This window comes from Equus quagga, chromosome 2 (assembly GCF_021613505.1).
Source record: "Equus quagga isolate Etosha38 chromosome 2, UCLA_HA_Equagga_1.0, whole genome shotgun sequence".
NCBI lineage: Eukaryota > Metazoa > Chordata > Mammalia > Perissodactyla > Equidae > Equus > Equus quagga.
The window spans coordinates 170,390,797-170,413,448 of record NC_060268.1 but is presented as its reverse complement, the minus strand read 5'-3'; the positions used below and the strand labels follow the sequence as shown (position 1 = coordinate 170,413,448).

Genomic DNA, 22,652 nt, shown 5'->3' with positions numbered 1-22,652 from the left:
AAAATATTTCTCCACATCCTCAATACGTTGAATATTATCATTCCTTTTTAGAACTTTGATAGATGAGTGAAAATATTGTTTTCTTCTCATTTTAAACTGTTTGTTAGTGAGGTCCAGCGTCATTTTTGCACATGAGTGGCTATTTGTATTCTCTGAAAAGCTGGCTAGTGTCTTCCCAATTTTCCCATTGGAATGATGGTCTTTTTCTTATCTTGAAGCAGCACTTTATATAGTAAAGCTCTTTATCAGTCGCTTGTCATGCAAGTTACATTTTTTCCCTAGTTTGTCATCTGTTTATAGTATATGTTTTCCATACCAAAGATTTAAATACTTATGCAGGTAAAATTGTTAGTTTTTTCCTTTAAGGATTCTGAGGTTTATCACTTATTAAGAAAGGCCTTTCTCGTTCTCAAGATTATGGAATTATTATTCTTTAGTTTCTTTTGCAAATTTTATAATTTTAAAAAATGTGTGCATCTTTAATACATTTGGAATTTTTTTTCTGTGACTGTGGCATGAGGTAAAAACCCACTTTTTTCCTCTCCAAATAGATAACTAATTATTCCAATTCTGTTTATGGAACAATCTAGACTTTCTCTATTAACAGGAAATACAATCTTTATCACATACTAGATCCCCATATATACATTTTATTCCAGTAACCTGTTTTATTCTATTCTACGTTCTATTTTATTCATTAATCTATTTCATATTCCTACAACATTATCATCCTGCTTAATTACTCTGACTTTGTGATATCTTTTAAAAGCCAATTGGGCAAGCTTCCTCTCATTTTTCTGCTTTCATAAAAATTATCTATTTTCCTGGATAATGTTTAGAATCAACTTACCAGTTCTTTTATTGAGAAATTTTATTGAAATCACACACAATTTATAAAGCAATCTGGGGGAGAAGTGAGAACTTCACAATACCCGAGCAGAACTCCAGCAATTTACTTTATTTTGATTTTCTTGGGTGTACTTCAATATTTGCTTCTCAACTGGTCTTAGATGTTCCTCGCACAAATTAGTCATTGTATTTTCAGTTTTGTGGGTGATTTGTTTTGTTTTGTTTTTGCTATAGTGAATGGAATAACTTTTTTTTTTAAGATTGGCACCTGAGCTAACATCTGTTGCCAATCTTTTCTTTTCTTCTTCTTCTTCTCCCCAAAGCCCCTCAGTACATAGTTGTATATTCTAGTTGTGAGTGCCTCTGGTTGTGCTATGTGGGATGCTGCCTCAACACAGCCTGATGAGCAGTGCCAGGTCCGTGCCCAGGATCCGAACTAATGACCCTTGGGCCGAGAAGCGGAGTGCGTGAACTTAACCCCTCGGCCACGGGGCAGGCCCCAACTTTTCATTTTATATTTTCAACTTGTTATTACTATTATATGAGAAAACTCTTTAGTTTGTGTCTGGGAATCCTTGCGAATTCTCTTACTGTTTCTATTAAGTAATCAGTTGCGTCTCTTGGATTTTCCATTTAATAACTGCTTTACTTATTACTAACATAAAGCACGTCTATTGTAAAAAATGAAAACATACAAGAAGAGAGAAACAAACAGTGCCTGTGAAATCTACTCTTTAGAAAAAGTCATTCATAACATTTTGATGAATGTCTTTCCAAAAAACAGATACATCATATGCATATATACACAGATATACGTATATATACATAGATGTATACATATAAGTACATAGTATATATACTTAAAATAGTATTATAATATGTATAATGTTATACGTATATTTATCAGTTAGACATATGCGTATATCTAAGAATTAAGTAGACATGTACGTAGAGTTGTTCAAATAGTACCATACATATTTTCTAACCCACTTTTCCTACTTAATAAAATCTTATAAACTTTTTTCCACATTATTATACTACATTATCATTTTAAGAGCTGCATTAAATGTATGAATTTGTTTAAGCAATCCCCTAACTTCAGATATTTAGTTGAGTCCATTTTTTAATATTATAAATCCATAGTGGACAACTTATTACCTAAATCTTTGTGAATATTCATGATTATTTCTTTAGGAGAAATTTCTAGAAGTGGAATTTCTGGGTCCAAAGGCATGCAGAAATCCAAGGCTTTGGCAACGAACTGACAAATTGCCCTCCAGAAAGCTTGTGCCAATTTATTCTCCCTCCTCCACTTTTTAATACCTAGTTCTTCTCCGTATCCCACTTTCTTCAGTAAACATTATACCATAAGCATTTCTTAAGTTCTTAAAGTCACTAGCAACATCATTTTAATAGTAACAGAATATTTTCTCAGCTACCAACCCTCTGCTGGAGGCTCTGCGGTTCCTTCTGCTTCCTGGGATGAACCCAAGAGTTCCCCGCTTCCAGACTGGGCAGCGTCGTCTGACAAGGAGGGGCCTCAGCTTTAGGCTCCGACCTCTAGAGTAGAAACAAAATGGTTAATTCAGCCTAGATCGTCTGCTCTCTGAAGCAGGATGGTGGCCAGGGGGCTCCCTGAAATGTTATTCATTCCAAGAGATCACTAGCTACAAGTAGCAGAAGATCTATTTGTGCTTTAAATGAAACGCCCCTTCCCCGTCTTTGTTATCAGTGGAAAAGGTGTCATATTTCTCCCCATCAGGTGTTCGCTTGGCAAGAAACTCCTGATTCAGAAACCCTTCCAGCAAGGAGATAAGTTTTTCTCAGCAGCAAATGACTACAAACACATCTGCAATGACAAGTCGAAACTTATATCCTTCTATGGTCTTTCTGCTCTTTTGAAAATGTTAATAAAAACTTAATGTGGAAAAAAACACAACTTTTTCCAAATATGTGTACCAACGAGCCCGAGGCAACTCATACTTTCTTATAAAATAAAGTAGGTCACTCACATCAATCATGTTGTCTTAGCACATTTTTTCCAAATTAGGAATTTTCAATCCATCATACCACATTATGGCATCCCTTTTCCAAACATTTCCTTTTAATATGCTCTTTAACATGATAAGCAAATCTAATAGAATACATTAGTGTCACTTTCCAGTGATGGAGTGTTTCCTCCTGTTCCAATCCACGATGAGTTCAGGGAAACATTTTCTACTTCACTCTGTAACAGCCGTCGCTTGTTGAAAATATGACAATGGCCTCACAGCTGCCAAGGCCACACTTGAGTGTTAGCCTGACAAAGATCACGGGACCCCTCCCTCACCTCTCCATGTGTCATATATGTAGAAATCCCAAAAGATGTGTGTGTCCCAAAGCCCAATCGTAAATCCACATCCCGTACGTGAGGCGAGTGTTCTAGCCTGCCGATTCAGTAGGGTTACATGCGCGCACACACTCTCCTGTGTAGATCGAAAGCTTGTACTGGGCTTCATTTGAAAACCACATTGCTCACAGAACATTTCCAAACCTCCTGGATCATGCAGAAAGGGAGGATCCTTGGCTTAATATGTGTGAGATTCTCCAAAACCGGTTACTATCTTTGCGCAAGTGAATTTGGACCTGTGAGAGAGGAGTGCTCTGTTTACAACCCGCTTGAGATAAATATATTTGCATGTTCATATATTTGACAACATTTACCTGGCAAAAACAGGGTATCTGTTTCTACTCGGATCTCTAGCTCTCGGATTCATGTGTTCGGTATTAGCGCTCGAGGTTCTTTAGGGATTTTTTATTTGGACAGAGTTTTGGAATAGAACATTTGGGAAGCTGGGAGTGGGAGAGGTTTGTAGAGCGCCCAGGAATTCAGCTGTTTCAGGCTTTTGGCCACCCAACAGGAAAACATCTCAATGGAAAGGGGAAAGTTCAGTTTGTTTTCTGGACCTTTCATCTGGACACGCGGGGTCCTGTAGACACTAGTTTAGATTGCCCATTCCATAAGTCACATCACTTCTTCCAAACGTCTGGGGAAAGAGAAAGGTGAAGGTATGGACTCTGATTAGCCATAGCTTCCGGACCCTGCCCCTTTCTGGCCCAGAGCTAATGGCTTGAGGCTGTGTGTGCCCAGGAGATGTCATTAACTCCTTTATCATAAAAATCACTGTGCTGGAGGCAGCGGGGGACACAGAAATGAGGCACAGCTCGTACCCTTAAGGAGCTGGAAATCAAGCTTGATATCAAGTAGAACATGATGAGGAAAAGCAAAAAATACCCAGTGAGTTCAGAGGAGAGAGAGATCACTGCCAGGTAGGGGTGGATGTAATAAAAGATTAAGAAGAAGATGATCTTGGAACCAGGCTCTAATGGTGAGCAGGCTTTGATCTGCACAGATGGTAAAAGGGCGTTCTAGGTGGAGGGCACAGCGAGAGTAAAGGGACGGGCTGGGAAAGCTTGCAGGGAGAGGGGACATGAGCAACAGTTCAGGACCCACTGAACACAGGCTGCATAAAGGGAGACAGAGAAGAAATTGGGGAAGGGAGATTGAAGCCAGAGCATGAGCAGCCTTGAATGCCAAGCTAAGGAGCAAAGCCTCTAGAACGTACACCCCCTCCCATGCCCCTAAAACCGTTCTGGTGCCACGAACACCTTTCATGGAATAGGAAGATGATTAGGGCGACAGTATTTATGTTGGTGCATTTGAGCGCCCTCAATCTTCTATCTCTTTTACATTTCTCCTTTGACACATAGGCAAGTGCTATAGCACATTCAAGTGTTTTCCATTGCTGGGGTCTGGAGAACCATCCTGGACCTTCCAGCTGGCCTCAGAACCACTGCTCACTGAGCTTGAGGATTCTCCCAAGTTTCCGTGTTTTCCTTGAGTTGATTAAAATTTGTAGAAACTGCTCCTTTCCTTCTGGTCCATGGACCCAGAGGGGATGACACTATAAAGATTCCAAGTGCTTTGGTAAATGCATTCAGTTGATCACCCAACATTTATTGAGCAACTACTGTGTGCCTTAACATTGCTGCTCTATGTGTGAAAACAAAACAGACAGAGTTCCTGTCTGCATGAGGTTTGCCTTCTGGTGGGAGAGACAAAAAAGGCAACAAGATCTATTCCAGAGAGTTCTAAGAGAAACAAAGGAACTAAGCCGAGTGCCATGCTAAAGAGAGACTGGAGGCAGAAGGAGGATGACCGTGTCAGAGAAGCTGGTCAGAGAAGGCCTGGAGGAGAGAGGCTGAGAAGGTGCCAGCTGGATGAAGAGCTGGGGGAGGAACAGCAAGCAGAGGACGCAGCAAGTGCAAGTCAGGGTGAGCTGCAAGAAGCCAGTAAGCCAGAAGGAGAGGGAGCAGACAGGGCTGGAGAGGCAGGAGCTGATCTGGGACTGGAGGGGCAATGGGAAGCTCCCGCAGGGTCTTACGCAGCCCAGTGATGGAGCTGAGGATGTTGGGGTACCCACTTCAGAGCCGCCATTAGCCACCATCTGCCCCGGCCTCACCGTTGCTGATTTTCCCCTCAAAGTCAAAACGAGCGCTCAGAGTGCATCAGCTTTTCTTTTTACAGCAATCTTTGTACCCAAACCACCGTAGCATTTTTAATAACAAACTGGCAGGGAGTCAGACATCTGTACTTGAAAAAAACAGCCTAAGCCAAGTATTTCTAAATGTTTTATATTTACTTGTAACGTTAGAATAACCATGAGGTTGCTTTTTGCATAATCGGAACCATTCTCATTAGGGTTCCCCAGCTCTCGTCCTTCATGGCTTGGGTGGTGGTTTTCATTATGGCAGTGACATTGATCTGACGGAGGGAATCTCTCCTTGAACGTTTGTGGATAAAGGGGGAAGAAGTTGAGAGAAGCCAGGACAAGCTAGGAAAATCAGAACTCTGCAAAGATAACCATAGGCTTGGCATTGGGGTTCCATGGAAGAGCCCAGGCTTTGCAATTCCGTAGAGCTGGGCTAGGATTCCAGCTGGGTGACCTTGGGCAACTCACTTAACCTCTCTGAGCTTCTGTCTATGCATAGGTAAAATGGGGATGATAATAGAAACTCCTTCATGGAGGGGTGGTGAAGTCTAAATGAAATATCATAGGTAAAGGGGCCTGGTACAAGGTTGTTTTCTGGGGCACTTCCTCCAAAATTACTGTTTAACATCCAAGATTGAGACCCTACCTCCATCTTTTTTATAAAGTAGGCTTACAAGATTTATCAAATAAAAGTACAGGATACCCAGTTAGATTTGAGCTTCAGATAAACAACAAATAATTATTTAGTATAAATACGTTCCACACAATAATTGGTACATACTTAGAGTAAACAAGTATTTGTTGTTTATCTGATGTTAAAATGTAACTAGGCATCCTGTATTTTATCTGGAAACCCTATTCTAAAGGTTTAAGGATCTTAAGAACTTTAAGAAAGAATGTTTTTGAGGCTTAATCCAGTCTTGGTACACCAACTGGGCACCTGTGTCAGAGGCTGTTTAATATCCATGTCAAGACAATGTCTTTCCTGCTCACTGAATCCCCAGTGCCTGGAACAGAACGTGGCACACGATAGGTGTTCAATAAAGATGCACTGAATGCGCACCAAAAGACTATGAGACCTCATTATAAGTCAGTCAGATTTGGTAAGTACAGATATTTTAAGCATGCCTTATAGGTCAAGCACCTCCTTTATGTGAGGTAGGTGAGAAGACAGAGACCCACTAAGCACCCAGTCCCTGTTCCCCACCAACAGAATAAACTTGGCCTTGAAAAGAAGGGCGGCCTGCATGCTCTCGCTCCTCTCTCAGCCGCCTGTAGCCGGCGTGCAGCCAGCTCCGTGCAGCTCCCATCTCAACCCGCCCTGCGCCCTGCTCCGTGGCTCCCCACCAAACATGGGCAGGGAGAATATCTCACACCAACTCATTTCATCCTCCCCTTATTTTATTAAAACAGAAGAGAAAACTTCCAAGTTCAGAGTCCACTCTTTTCTCCCCCTTCCTTCCAGCAAACAGGAGACATCTGGGGTGGGCAGTGAGCAGTGGTGGGGTTTCGGGCTAGGAGAAGCTGCTGGTGGAAGGGAGTCAGGTGGAGCCCCGGCAGAGCTTCCCAGGCCCGCAGACGTCTACGTTTCCCGGGAAGTTGTGAGAACAGAGGATTTCCCCAGGAATCCGGGCTGGGCTTGTAAAGAAACAATCCCAACATCAAGAAAAGAAACCGGCCAGTAAATTCCTAGTTAGTTCATTTTCTAAGACTTCTGAATGTGTTTTGAATTTTCTCTAAATTAAGATAATCATAAAAGGTTAAGATATTTAGACAGAGTTCCACCTGATCCCAGGGCTTGGTTTGTATGCTTAATTAGTTCCCGAACATATGGTTCAGAGCTTCTTATAAAAACAGGGTAATGACTCGAGGTATATTTTGGTATTAGATGGAACGATGTTAAAAGGACATTCAGACCCATCTCAAAGGCCTTGACCTGCCCTTGATCTGTGCTGGAAGCTTTTGCTGACATCTGTTTCAAAGAGATATCAAAAAACTTTGCAGTGGCCTCATGATAAAACAAAAATCCATACGGAGATAGATATCAGGCATTAAAATGCTTAGGATTCAGCATCGCCCGAGGAATGTGTGGCCCCAGAACATCACAGTGGGGGGGTTGTTGAGAGGGGCTCACGCGAAGACGTCGGCGGCCGTGGCTCTGAGCACTGCTGAGAGCACGAGGCCTTGGCTCGATATGGAGAGGGAGCAGCTGGGTCACAAATGTCCCCAGGGCCCTTTGTTCTCTCGTGTGTTTCAGTCCCTGGTAATAAATCAGGTGCTCCTGTGTGTGGAACCAGCAGTTGCTTCCCCAGCTCCCATGCAACCCCACTCTTCCCCAGCCCCACCCAGGAAGGCGCTTTAGGAGACTCCCCGCCACAGGAGTGAGGCATCGCACCAACTCATCCACAGTCATCCTCGTATATGTGTGTATATATTACATATATAATCTTATATATGTATATGCTCTGCATAACACGGCTTCCAGACAGGCCCCTCCCCGACTTCCAGTTGGATTTCTGCCACTAAGCCCTTCCCACATAGGTGTTCTGGGTTCATTCCATCTGTGAAAACTTGGGCCATGGATGGGAAATGTTCCCATTAGACAGAGTCACCTAGGGCCGTAAAACAGGCCCCAGAGGGCATTGGGTGCATCTCTTTGGCTTCGGTGTACCAACATTCCACCCACATTCCTTCATTCATCTGTCTGGTCACGCATCCTTTTAACCAGGACTCATGGTGAGGCGGGGCATGAGGTGCTAGGAAAAAACAGAGCTGATTTAAGTATAGTCCTGCCCTCCAGGAGCTCACGGTCTAAGGAGAGAAGGCAGACATGGGGGGACAAACATTAAGTGAGGCCAGCCCCGGTGTCTGAGAGGGTGTGAGCACACGATATGGGAAACAGAAGAGGAGGAGATCATTTCGGGCAGGCGGGAGAGAGCAGCTTCACAGAGGACATGGAGGTTGCCCTGGGCTGTGAATGATGTGCCCGTTTGGACAATGGGGACGGAGGGTGACAAGGCAATCCAGGTGGGGGGAATGGCAGGAACAAAGGCCCAGAGAAAGGAAACCACTCCATGGTTTGAAAAACGTGGTCCAAAAACAGTGAGTCACTTTCCAGCTTGCAAACAGCATACACATCCCCACTCCTCTGATCTTCAAGCATCCTTGTGAAGCTGGTAAGGCAGGTATAATTAGTTCCACTTTATACATAAGAAAACCAAGGTGCGTAGAGGTTGTATGATTTTTCCAAAGGTTTCAGAGCTCGGATGCAGTGGAACCCAGATTCAAACTCAAGCTCAAGCTTCCCAGATCTACATAAGGCTGAAAAGTTAAGAAAAGGTCAGACTACCAAGGGTCTTAAATGCTGAGGAGGTTGCCATCTCCTCTGCAGCCTCTGGGAGCCACTGAGGACTCTGAGCAGGGCTGGAAGATCCCCTGGGCAGCTGTGAGCAGAAGAAGCCAGAGCAGAAAGAAGCTGGGAGCAGGAAGATGAAGCAAGAAGCTGTGGCAGTCCCTCAGAGGTCATTAGACCCAACCTGGGCCGCGGGCCAGAGGAGGAAGGAGAACTCGGATGCAGGAAGGGGAAGTCAAACTGCTCTCATGCAGAGGGCAGGGAAGACGCTGCCTCTGCAGCTCTGCTTCCAAGGGGCTGGCTCCGTCTCCTCCCAAAGTCGGCTGGGCCCTGAGCATCAATGGCAGCTACAGTTTAGAGTGCTTACAATGAGCAGGGCACTTTGGCATGTATTTCCTCATTTAAATCCTCATGACAACCCTGTGAAGCGGCTTGCTCATTTTACAGATGAGCAAACTGAGGCACACAGTGAAGGAACTTGGCCATGGTTGCCCAGGGAGGAAACGGCTTAGACTGGAATGTGAACAGGTCCTCCCACCCCAAGCCTGAATGCCTGATCACTACCTACAACCTCCCCATTAGGTCTTACAGGCCACTCCGATGGCCAGGCATGGGGTGGCTCCTGTCACCCATCAGAGGGCATCTGCCTAGCTGCCCTTGGCCTACAAAAGCCTCCCCAATCTGGCCCAAAGTTACCTCCTTCCTTTGTTCCCTCCCCCTGGGTCCCGAGGGATCCTGCTGCCACAGCCCAGCAGGCAGGAGGCCAGATCCAGGCTGAGATACAGAGAGAGAGTCTCTGTGAGCCGAGACCCAGCCTGGGGCGTCACAGCAGGAGACGTCAAAGCTGGGCCAAGCTCAGTGGGACGGAGATCAAAGCCAGCGGGGGGTGGCAGAGCAACAAGGAACAGAAAGGAGCAGGGGTGAGGCCGGTCCCATATCATTCCTGTGGCTGCACGGATGGGCTGGGGCCTCTTTGAAGGTCTGAGACATCTGCAACCCTGGGTGCCAGACAGAAGGCCTCCTCTCCTCCCTGGTCCCCTTGTGGGGGGCTGGGGGCCCGTGAAGTGGCGGTCGAGAAGTTGTCTGTGAGTAAATGAGAATTCAGTCTCCCAACCCGGCCACAGTGACCTCTCCTCCTGGGAATCCCTTCAGCTTGCTGCCTGGTGGCAGCACCTCAGGACGCCGGGTCCACATCCATGCTCTCTGGTGTGGCTGCTTTCATTTTCCTGGGTGGGTGTGGATCCTCGTGGCTTGCTCTGGTATACTCTTCATGGCTCTGGGCATCACACCATGCACAGTGTAGGACTTCCAGAAATCCTTGAGACCTGCCTGATGGAGAGATACATCCTTCGTATGGTCCAAGGACCATAAAAGCACCCAGGAGGGACATTTACTGAGAGCCAGGGTGGTACACGGCATGGGAAGAGCGCTGTCCAGGGAGCCCAGACCCAAGGTTCCATCTGGCTTTGCCACTGACTTCTAAAACAAGCCGCATCACCTCAGTTTCCCCATCCATGGCACTAAAGAAGGGCTAGCCGTCCTAAAGTTTCTGCAAAGTTCCCACCTGCCAAACTGAGGCATGTGGTACTTCCTCAGCCTCACCTTGCCCCTTGAGAGATGGTCAAATGCAGGGGCTCCTTATCTTCGCCCATGGGCCATCTCTTGATCAGTTCTTAGTTCTGGGTCACCTCCTCCGAGAGGCCTTCCCTGACCACCCAGACTCCAACAGCCCCCTGCCCTCTCCCAGGCCATCTCAACGGTGCTGCCCTGTTTGTGCTCTCCATCTTACCTCTTCCTGTCTGGGTATTTTTCCACTTGCTTGTTAACTGTCTCCCTGAATAGAAGTTCCGGAACAGTAGGGAGCTGGCCGAGCATGCCTCTGCTGCTCCCTGTTCTGTCTCCAGAGCCCAGGAGAGAAACTGGCATGGAGTAGGTGTTCTGCTAATGTTTGTTGAATGAATGAATGAACTGTGAGCACTTTTCTGTGTCATTAGATATTCTTTAAAAACCACGTTTATAATGGCCACAAAATAGTCCAAAGTGTGGGTGTGTTAAAATATATTAAACCAATCGCCTATTGTGGGACATTTAAATTAATAACTACCATTTATTAAGTGCCTAAGGAAGGTCACTTTTGTTTCTCTATTTACTGTCTCCCACAGTGAGCACATCAGACCATGGGAGCAGGGACCTGCTTTTCTTGCATGTCACTGTCCCCAGCCCCAAGCACAGGGCCTGGCACACAGGTGCTGTTCAAAGGTATTTATTAACTAAAGTAAAAGCTTTTCTCCCCCAAGAATTCTTTCCATTATTTGGCTCCTTCCTACGGTTCTACATTGTGCAATTTGTCTGTCTACCAAGCAAACGCATTTATTGTGTACTAATCGCTTTCCTATTTGAAAAAGTCAGTTCTAGCTGCAGTCCTGCCATTTGGGCAGCTTCTGGCCACCATGAGAGAATCGGTGTCACCATGTCCAGCTGATGTCATTCCAGATCACTGCAAAGGAATGTGGAGTGTCCATCAGCCCAAGTGACCTTGTTTGGAGTAACTACACCATTTCATGAGACTCAGAAATTGCAAAAATGCTCAGGAATCCACAGAAGAATCTCAGCCAGCCCCGGAGCCCCGGGATCCCTGGACTGTGTATTTCACTCTTGCCAGGGGTGCTGGTGCCAGAGGTCAGCGAGCTTTCACCTCCATCCCTCCTCACTGCAGGCCGCTTCAGAGCCCCTCAGCCCAGCTGCAGTGCTGAGGCCGAGGAGGGAGGAAGAAGAGGACAGCTCCTGGGAGAGGCCACTCGGTGTCTGGCCCTCCAAATGCATGGAGTACAGAAACTTGGCTGGGCGCAGAAGCACCTCGTGACTGTGCAAAGCAAGTCCAGATGGCATGAGATACACCACCACTGATGCCAAGAAATCCTGGGTGTGCCCCTTGGGGTGTCCCCTCCTAGGGCAGCCACAGCCCGGGCATGGTGCACTCTTGACAAGTGGCCAAAGGTGCACAGAACCAGCAGCCTGCAAAGAAAATTTGGTGAATGCGGTTAGATCATGTCAACTTTAATGTGCTTCCAGAGTATTAACAACAACTCTGCAAGGTACCAAGGTACCAAGGTACCGTGTGACTCTTCAAAGGCTTCCCACAGGCCATGTGTCCTTTAAGCCTCATTCGAGAGAAAGACAGAACAGATACCATGGGGATTGCAAAAGATACTGTGACAAATCTGAGGTCCAGCAAGATGGCGGTGGAGATGCGAGGACTTGAGCCTAGTTACTCACACCAGGCCTCATCCAGAGGATGCACACAGGGACTGTGTACCATGAAGAGGCTGTCCGGAAGTTAGGAGCAGGGTCAGCCCACACAGTGGGGCAGATTGTGCACTGCATCAGGGCATCCCTACCCAAGGGGTCCCAATCACATCTTGGACATGGTAGATCTGCATGTTTATTCCATTTCTCTGGATTGCAATAAAGTGTCTATTCTAATAAAATCAGTATAATACTTTCCCAACTGACAGAAGTAACATGTCTTGGGAAAGGGTCCTCTTTTTCTAACCTGCACAGAGGTCCTGCATGACTGGCAGCAACCCTGATAGAAGCCACCCATATCTGGGAAGGCTGTACTTTTCTGGAAAGAAGCCAAAAGGAAGAGTGGTCGTCTTGCTACTCCCCCAGAAATTCAGCTGCCCTAATGGCAGAGGAATCTGGGAAAGGGAGCATGCAGGATATGTGTGTCTACAAATCAACAAGACAAAAGACAAACAGTCTCAGAGGAAAATGGGCAAAGGGCTTATCCACTGACTCACAGAGGAGAAAAAGGCAGGGAACGCGTGAAGGTTGGTTGTGGCCACTTGTCATTGTTCATCCTGCACAGCACCCCAACTCCGTTCCTCCTGACCCTAGCTGACCTTCCAGGACACAGCAGCCTTTCACCGTTGCAAGTTGTCATGGAGGGAGGCAGGTCCCCCGTCCCACAATGGAAGCCCAAGGGGGCAATTCCTCCCTCTCCACACCCTGGGGTCTTGGAGACCAGGCACAGGAACATACTTGGCATTTGGATTTTGGGGTATGTGACAGATCCCATGTATGCAGTCCTCAGCTTCACGTTGTCAAAGGGAACATAAATCAACAAAGAGACGCGTTTTGCACCCATCAGACTAACATAAGTTGAAATAATTGATGATATCCTTGGCAGTGAGGCTGCAGGGAAACATGCTCTTGTGCACTGATGGTGAAAATGTAAGTTGCACAGGTTCCTTGGAGGAGGAGTGGCAGTATTTACGACAAAGCACCTGCTCTCCCACTCAGTGCTCTCACTTCTAGTAATCCACTCTGGAGAAATTGTCACGCATGTGCACAAAGATATATAGACAAAAATATTCATTGTAATAATGAAAAATTAGAGATGAACTCAATATCCAGAAGTAGGAGGAAGGAGAACAGGCAGGCAGGGGTGAGGAAGACTGGACCGTGCTCTATGCACTAACGTGAAAATCTTCAGAGACACGTCTACCAATGACAGCTGACAAGTTTACCCTCCTATAAGCACAAACACAAACGAAGATTGTACTTCTGATTGTACCCACAATGCAAACACGTGGGGAAAGGTCTGAATAGACACTCTACAGATGGTTAACAGTAGTTGCTGCCAGGAAGAGAAGTGGAATTTCGCTGTATTTATTCAGACTTTCACAAATGAGTCTCCCTCTGTCTATCCTTATGTTCCTGGAGAGCCACGTGGTTAGGCTCATGGACTCTTGGGTTGAGCTGCCTTGAGTTCAAATCCTGATCTTACTGTTTTCTTAAATGTCTGACTTTGGGCTCCTGATCTGAGCGTTAATTTTCTTTTCTGTTCTTTTCTTTTGAGGAATATTAGCCCTGAACTAACTACTGCCAATCCTCCTCTTTTTGCTGAGGAAGCCTGGCCCTGAGTTAACATCTGTGCCCATCTTCCTCTACTTTATATGTGGGACTCCTGCCACAGCATGGTTTGCCAAGCGGTGCCATGTCCACACCCGGGATCCGAACCGGCAAACCCCAGGCCACCGAGAAGTGAAACGTGCAAACTTAACAGCTGCGTCACCGGCCCGGCCCCAGCATTAATTTTCTTAACTGAGGAAATCCATATAATGTGCTTAGCACAATGCCTAGCATATGAGAGTGGCTCTATAAGCATCTTATTATCTTGGCATCTCTGCTCTCTCCCAGCCCCCAACCCTTTCAAAGCCACAGTAGATGCTAATAAATGTTTGATGAATGAATAAGCTTGCTGATGGTAAGACTATCTCCCTGAGGTCTAAAAATGTGGAAAAGAATATGCTTAAAGAGGCCGAATCTTACTAGTCTCACTTTTCCTCCGACTTAGTGTTTTTCACACTGTAGGTTATAATCAATTAGGGGGTCATACATCAATCTAGTGGGTAGCAATCGACATTTAAAAAATACAGAATAGAAAATATCAAAATGTAAGTAAGAACAAGTATTGTTTCCTGAAACTCGTTTTGTGGATGTGTGTACTTGGTTGCAATGTAAATTGTATTTTTTAATGTTAATCATAGTAAAAATTACATGAGGAAACCCTGCTTCCAGCAGCCTTCCTTAGTTCAGTCTAGTCTAGTTCAGTGCTAAAGGTCATGGGCCAGGGAGAGGCGGAGGTTCCCACAGCAGTCTCCTGAGCCTGGATGGTGCATGAAGGTGACCGGTGCCACCATGGCAGCTTTCTCCCTCCCTCGCTTCATCAAAATGGCGCTGACACACAAGGGAGCAGAAACCTCAGGCCCTGCATGAATTTCCTAGGGCTACCGTAACAAAGGACCACAAACTGGGTGGCTTGAAACAAGAAGAATGTATTCCCTTGCTGTTTAGGAGGCTAGAAGTCCTAGACTGTGGTGTCGTCGGTGGTGGGGAGGGGGAGGTCCCTTTGGAGGCTCCGAGGGAGCATCTGCTCCAACATCTCCCCCGCTGCTGGTGGGCGCCTGAAATCCTTGGCGTTCCTTGGCTCAGAAAGCTGTAACTCCAATCTTTGCCTCCGTCTTCGCATTGCATTCTCCTCCCTCTGTCTCTGTGTGTCTCTATTTCCAAATTTCCTTCTTATAGGGACACCAGTCATTGGATTAGGGGCACTCTAACCCAGTATGAATTTAACTTGAATATATCTCCACAGACCCTATTTCCAAGTAAGGCCACATTCACAGGTTCTGGCGGACATGAACTTGGGGTGGGGATGGGGAATGCTAGTCAACCCAGTATCTCCAGCCCCAGACAGAGGAAGGAACCACATGTACCCTTTTAACCATCACGTCTCTGTTCCTCTATCCCCCACCAGCCCTAAGCAATCGTTAATCTACTCTCTATCTTTATAGATTTGCCTGTTCTAGACATTTCATATAAATGAAATGGTATAATATGTGGCCTTTTGTGTCTGGCTTATTTTTTTTTTTTAAGGAAGAGGTTTTAAAGATTTTATTTTTTTCTTCCTTTTTCTCCCCAAAGCCCCCCAGTACATAGTTGTATATTCTTTGTTGTGGTCCTTCTGGTTGTGGCATGAGGGACGCTGCCTCAGCGTGGTTTGATGAGCAGTGCCATGTCCGCGCCCAGGATTCAAACCAACGAAACGCTGGGCCGCCTGCAGCGGAGTGCATGAACTTAACCACTCAGCCACGGGGCCAGCCCCTGTGTCTGGATTCTTTCACTTTGCATAATGTCCCCCAGGTTCAGCCACATGGTGGCACATATCAGTCCTGTGTTTCTTTGTAGGAGTGATAATTTTCCATTGTATGGATATACCACATTTTGTTTATCCATTCATCAGTTTGGGAGATGAGGTTTTCTCTATCTTATATGCCAGTCCCTGTTCTTTTTTTTTTTAAGGAAGATTAGCCCTGAGCTAACTACTGCCAATCCTCCTCTTTTTGCTGAGGAAGACTGGCCCTGAGCTAACATCCCTGCCCATCTCCCTCTACTGTATATGTGGGACACCTACCACAGTTTGGCTTTTGCCATGCTGTGCCATGTCCGCACCCGGGATCCGAACTGGCAAACCCCAGGCTGCTGAGAAGCGGAACATGTGGACTTAACCACTGCACCACCAGGCCGGCCCTACCAGTCCCTGCTCTCAGTGCGTTAGCTCCTTTAACCCTCACAACCAGTTACGAGGTAGGTGTTATCATTATCCCTATTTTACAGAGAGTGGAGCACAGAGAGATGATCTAACCCCCGCCAAGGTCATGTAGCTGGTGAATATCTGCTTGGTCCCCAAGTTTGTGTGTGACTCCCAGTGCCACATGATCCCTCTTTTCATTAGTGTCTTCAGGGGCAATTCATACATACCTCAGCTGGCCCGTTTATCCCTAAGTAGAATCCAAGATGGCGCACCAAGAGCCTCCATCCCATTCCCCACCTTCCCTCTCCTCACCTGCACCCCACCCAAGGGGTTGGTCAACAAACCCCTTCAAGGGGCATCATTTGGGCCTGTAAAATCCTCATTATTTGGGACCTCACTAATTCAGTATTTGTGATCTTTTCAAGAGGCTGTGCTGGCCTACAGGATGTTTCATTTAGCAACATTTTCTTCCCTATGCCTTACAAATTCTTGGTGTAAAAAAGATTGCAGAAGGCATGTTTAAACAAAGTGTTTTCAAGCCTCCTCAAAAATCACAGAAACCCCCAGGAGCAACCCCACAGCTGAGATGCAAGTGACACACAACTCTTATCCGTTCCACCAGCAGGTGCCCTAGAGACCCAGCAGGTACCTTGCTAAACGAGATGGTGACAGGACTCGCAGGACTCAGCGTACCGTGACTGCCCCCCGCCAAGATGTGCTGTGTTTCCGACTAGCTCTCTGATTCTCCAAACCAGCCCTGGTCCTCAGCTTTCCTGTGGAGAGGCCGCTTCTGTGGAAAGGGCTTGTTTCAGCCCATCGGACACTGAGAAGATCGAGGTGGCGAGCCTCGGAATCCTCTGGGGCACCCCAGGCTGAGAAACGTTGAAGACCAGAGGCTAGGAAGCCACCAGCAGGAAAGGGGCTTTGGAGGGGACTTCTGAACTTGGAGACTCCTTCTTCCTTTCACAAAACCCTGTTATTCCTCCCAAGGAGAAATCACGCCTAGCTGAAAAGTCTGAGGACAGGGTGACAGCTGGCAGCCGCTGTGGAGGCAAGCAGTCCATACCTTCAGCCTATTGAGTCCTGGTTGCCTTTGATGTAGGCATTTCCTGTGGTCCAGCAAGCGAGAGCAAGGTGGGAAAGGCTGGCATGGGGAGTGTCTGCTGACCCTAGCATTTCCAAAGCGAAACCTTCCAGTTGCTTCTAGAATCTAGGCCCTGCATTGTAAAATGTTGTGGGTGCAGGCTGCCCCACTCGATCCCCATTTAGGAATTAACTATTTTAAAGTAACAAAGAGATTTCACTCTTCTGCAGCCGTCCAAGGGACACCATTTATCCTGTCTGCAGAGCAGCGTCAGTGACAGGCTATGGGGGTGGGAGGCAGGGGTGAGAGCAGAGGCCCAGCACAATACAGAAGTCCCTGACTCGCTGTTCCTGGGCCTCCCCAGCCCCACGGGTGTGGATGCAAAGAATCCTGGGCAGGGAAGCCAGAGAAGAGCTGCTGGGAACTGACTTCCTAACTGCCTTTATAGCTGACGTCCCCTCTCTGGGTCCCTGTTCCTTGCTCCCACAAAATCAAACATTCGACTGGAAGGGACTGCAAGCAGCTTTCAACGCATACCCTAATTCTGATCCATTCGTAGAAGCTGCCTGCAGAGCCATGTTGAGGGTTTTGAGGGCTGGCAGGAGGGAGAGAGCTGGGATGCATTAGCAATGTCTGCTATGAGGATGGGAAGGAGAGCAGTGGCCCTTTCCCTTGCTATATATTTACCACTCCTGCCGTTGATATCCGAAGTCTTCTTTGCCCCAGATCTTGTAGGATTTTATGATTCCTCTTGCCTGTGCTGTTTGCTTGACCTTCCTCAAGGAGCTATTTCAGGGGCTGTTCCCACCCACCAGGAACTGACAGTGGCCTGCAGATGTTTGCTTGTAGGGCTGGGCCATGCGAGTTAGTGATAACCAAGGCCAGAGTTAGTGATAACCAAGGCCAGAGGTGGCCGGCTCTCCTTGAGACCGGAAATAAGCTGAAAAGTGAGTCTTTCTCTGTCAACGCTATCCTGAGACCCACAGGGCATGAAGCACAGCCAAGGCGGATCACCCCTTCCAAGATGACCCACTCAGACAAACGCAGGATGCGGCCTCTATCCACATGGTTTAGGCACAGAGGACTGAGAAAGCCAAAGACCACATGAAAAAAGGGAAAAGAATTTTGAGCAGAGGCCTCCTGGGAGTGGGGTGGTCTCCCTGTGGGTAAAGCGGAGACGGTAACAGTGCCTCCTCTGAGAGGGGTCCCTGTGACAGTGCAAGGGGATGATGCATGCAAAGTGCTCAGCACAGAGCCCGACACCAGTACTCATCCCTAATAAAAGCGATCCAGTGGCCATGGCACTATTCTCTAGGATCACTCTTTGGTGGCATTGGGCCTACAGATGTTAAGTCTCCTCTGAAGCTAGCCCTCCCCTCCGCAGGGTGGGAGCCTGCTATCTCACCATTGGGGCCCCGAGTTGGCCAGTTCCAATAACACGATTAGTCATTTTTCATTCCTGAGATGTCTACCCATGGGTGGGTGCATGTGTGCATGTGTGAGTCCGTATGTGCCTTTCAGAGCAGGGGAAAATCCATATTCTCTCTCTTCTGACCGAATTAATCAAATAAATCTTCTGTAAGGAGCTGCTAAATGAATCACAGATGGCTCTGCCCTTTTACAGGTTGCAGAAAGCCCCCGTTACAGTTCTTTTAATTTATCAGAGGAAAAAAGATGCCCTCGTGTGCCCCGTCCCGCTTGCAATAATAATCAGAACCAGTCTATTTTCCAAGGGTCCAAGACTCATTTTCCAAAAATGTGTATCAATAGATGGAACCGCGGGAAGACTATTTTGCCAAGTTCCAGCCTCCAGCAAGCAAAGGTGCCCTGGCTGGGGAGAGCGTTTATAAAACCACATTTAATAAAAGAGAGTGTTATATTAAGTATGTTTGCTAGTGTATTTAAGCATATGGTTTCCATATCAGGCGTAAAGATGGCAAACACATGGTTTACCTTCTTTCTAACCTTTCCGAGAGACGTCCTTTCCAGGGGGTGGTGGATGCGAGTGTGTGTGTTGTTTTGTTTTGCTTTTTACAACTCTGGCTCACATGGAAAAGCTCTGCGGAATGTTCAGAAAACATGTGAAGACTCCCTGCCTTTTCTGTTTATGTAGTTAGCCCAAGAAACTGGCTCTGCTGACTTTTTGCCAGTGTCCCAACGTTCTCGCAGAGCTCCCTTGCCTCCTCCAGGGTGCTGGGGGCTGGCGGACTTTAAAGTGTGAATCATTTTCAGCTGCAAAGAACTGGAGCTCCTGGACTTTAAACGTGAACCCTTTGGTAAGGCGAGAACTCCCAGGACAGCTGCCGGCCTTTGTGTCCACGAGTCCCTGTTTGCCAGTGAGCCATCCCGCTCCAGGATTCGTCTGCCCAGATATCCCCTTTTGGTACTTGAGTAGGGTGTTGGGGGTTTTATCTTTTTCCTTTAGGTCAGGGGCAATGGGCTGTGGCCTTGCGGGCCTGGGGTCCCCAGAAAGGCAGCCAGGAGAGGCCTCCACAGCCCACCAGCCTAAAACAATCTAGACAGTCCCCCAAAATGCCAAACTAGGAAGGGAATTGGGTGGGGGCATCTGCAGCGAGGCCTCCCTGCCCACCCCCGCCAGCCCCAACAGATTTGCCTGAGCGAGTTATAAATCTACGGGTACCATTTCTTTTTCGTCACTTGCCTAATCCTGTGCCCTTCGTTTCATGTGCTGTAATTATTAACATCTGCTTTCTGAGCCCGGGCCGCGCGCAGTTTGCAAAGGCAGTTTTCAGGCCAGAACAATGGTGACAGCTGTTTCATTTAGCCTAGGGCCAGCACTTCCTGTTCTGTCTACATCTGCCCTCCTGTGTCCAATTTCTGTTTCGGGGTTTTGTGTTTTGTTTTCTGGGGTTTTTTTCCTCTTCATCTGACCTTACTATATGTTTAAGAAGAATTTCTAACTTACCTCTCCAGCTAGTATTTCTAGCACATATGTGTATTAGATCGGCAACAGCCAGAGAGAGATAGGAGAAAGCCAGGATTGTCTCCAGCAGCTCCCCTGTGGAGGGCGAGGCAGAAAGGAGGCTCCTCAGGGACCTGGGGAAACAGGCTCTAAGGAAATTCCTGGGCCTTGAAGTTGAGGAAGAGGCTGACCCCTCTAGAAGTTAGACACAGGAAAAATGGGCTTAGCTCATCTGTCCCCTGGCCTGGTGTCATCTTCAAGGCTTATTTAGTAAAGGGTCATCCAGACATACCACTGAGGGGCCTGTGTGTCTGGGTGGCCACCAACACACGGGGGCCCTTCTTCTCTGGGAACCAGGCAGGCTTGTCAGGTGGGGCAATTTCAGAGACCCCAGATTCACTTTTTCCCACTGAGTCTCCAAGAGCGCAATAAAAAATCCTTTCTATCGCACAGGGCGGTGCACGGAATGGGCAAAGGAAGTGTTGGGATGAGAGATTAAAGGAACCAGTTTGGGATGATCTGCCCAAACTCCTTTAGCATAAGTGGTTGTGTGTGACTAAAGAGAATGGAGAATGCGCCCGCTCCTGACCTTCCATCCACCCACCTATCCCAACTCCATCGCACCCAAGCCTGAGGTCCCCGGCTCTGTCGGCACACAGATGCCAAGTTATTATTTGAGACCTCACCACAAATGCCAAGTTAGAGACCTCAAGATTTGTGAAAGCTGCCCTCAGGCATTGCTGGATATTTATTGCCAAAAAGGGCAAAAACCAGTCTCCACACAGATAAGGACATACAGGAATTTGTAGCTGTCCTGTAGATGCGCAAAGCAGAACATAGGAGTCAGGAACAGTGTGCTCACTGAACTCAGGACATCCAGAGTCTGCGTCAGTGCCTTTCACAGGATCTCAGGGCATCAGGATTGGCAGGGACCCTGGAGATCTGATGCCCCCCTGCCCCATGTTCTTAACAGATGACGATACTGAGCACCAGAGGGAGGAAGTGGCCATTCTCCAGGCGGAGCTTAGTCAAGCTTGATTCTATCAGTAGATACAGATCAGTAGAAGCAGATGAAGATCAATCTGTGTTGCTTCTAGGAGCTTGAGGCATCTTCGCTATCTCAGTATGAAATGTCTCTTTCAATCCAGGCCCTCTCCGCCCTTCTAAGGGCGCACATGAAAATCACTTGGGACCCCACCCCCAGATGGGAACAGTGAGGCGAGTTAGAGACTCCAGCTGTGGCTGTCAGTGCCCAGGGCCCACTCCAGGACCATTTCTTCTGGCTGCCAGTGGAGAGCTGAACCCAGCAAACCTGAGAAGTGTTCCTGCCAACTTGGCATCTGGGGGTCACAGAGGTTCCTGGCGGGTGGTTTAGGGCCCCACGTCTTTGCAGGGTTAAGTGGGCGAAGGAGGAGCTCAGGCATGAAAGAGATGCAGCTGAGAACATCCTTCTCCCCCAGCATCCCCGCCAGGTGTCAGGTGTGCAGAGTGGGGAAGGCCCCAGACTCCAGGAGACCCACCACTTCCCACCCTTGACTTGAGCCTGGGTGGCTGAGACACCTGGCCCAGGCAGCCACAGGGATCACTGGGGACTTTCCCTAAACTCTGGAATGGGGGAACAGGAACCACAGGAGGTGGCGGGAGCAGGGCTGACGCTGCTCTGCCTGCAGGCGAGCCTGCTCCCTCCGCATCCGGCATCCGCTCTTCCTGGCCGCCAGCCCCAGCCCCTGCCCCTGCCCCCACTCAGTCTCCCTGCTCCCTCTGCACCCTTCCTTCTCTTTCTCACTCACTCCTTTTCTTCTTAAAGTTAATTGCAACTTTTTTCTCAGCACTCTGATCTGGATAAGCCACATCTCATTAGAAAAAGATTTAGCTGGAGCCAAAGCAGGCTGGAGAAGGAATCCCTAATCAACAGAGAAAAGATTTGGGTGTAATTGCTCTCTCCCGCTCTTCTCGCTCCCTCCCACCTCCAATCTTTCTCTGCTCATTAATCTGAAAAGAAAGTCACAAACGTCTCGGTGCTCAAGTACCTGCTGCTGGGGCAAACAAATCCGAGTGTTGGGGGTTCTCTTTTGTGGGGGGAGTCTGGACAGAGAGATCTGGTTGTTGGAGTGAATGAGTAAGGCATTGCGGTTGTTGGGGGTGTGTATGAAGTACCTTGGTTGAGAGAGTAAAACTCTTGGGGGGGTGTAAGATGCTTTGGTTGGGGTGTGTGTGTGTGTGTGTGTGTGAAGCACATAAGATGAGTGTGTGTGTAAAGAGCGTTGGTTGTTGGGGTACATGTGTTTGTGAGTGTGAAACACTTTAGGGGTTGGGCTGTGGTTGGGCACTGTGGGGGGAGCCCTTCAGTTGTTGGCACATGGGTGTGAAGTAGTTGGTTGTCAAGGGGCTCGTGTGCAGCCCTTTGGCTGTTAGTGTGTGTGTGGAGTGTTTGTTGGGTGCGTATGTGTTCATATACGTTAGTAGCCCCTTTGGTCTTTTCCTTTCACCCCAATTAAATCCCAACAGATACTTAAATGGCAACACATGGAAAATGAATTTAGGAGCAAACCATCTCCCCAGATAGGGACCCTGGGTGCTCCAGCCCCCAGCAATGAAACGACACAGCTTTTTCATGCTCTTCTTTCAAACTTCGGAAATGTTCTCCAGTGACCATTCCTCTGTAATTAGTGGGGGGTTGGGGGGTGGGGAGAAAGGGAGGATGTTTTAATTAGTTTACTTTTAATTGAAAAAGTACCATATGCTCAAAAAGAAGAAAGGCTGTAATACACACTCCTGGTACAATGTGAATCCCACAGGGGCTAGATCACGAA

The 22,652-nt window shown here is 47.5% G+C and overlaps 1 protein-coding gene across 1 annotated transcript in view; it reads left to right on the top strand.

Annotated features, from left to right (window-relative positions):
• LOC124235251 (putative protein TPRXL) overlaps positions 1 to 22,652 on the top strand; it is a 43,310-nt gene that overhangs the window by 18,879 nt on the left and 1,779 nt on the right. The window lies entirely within an intron of this gene.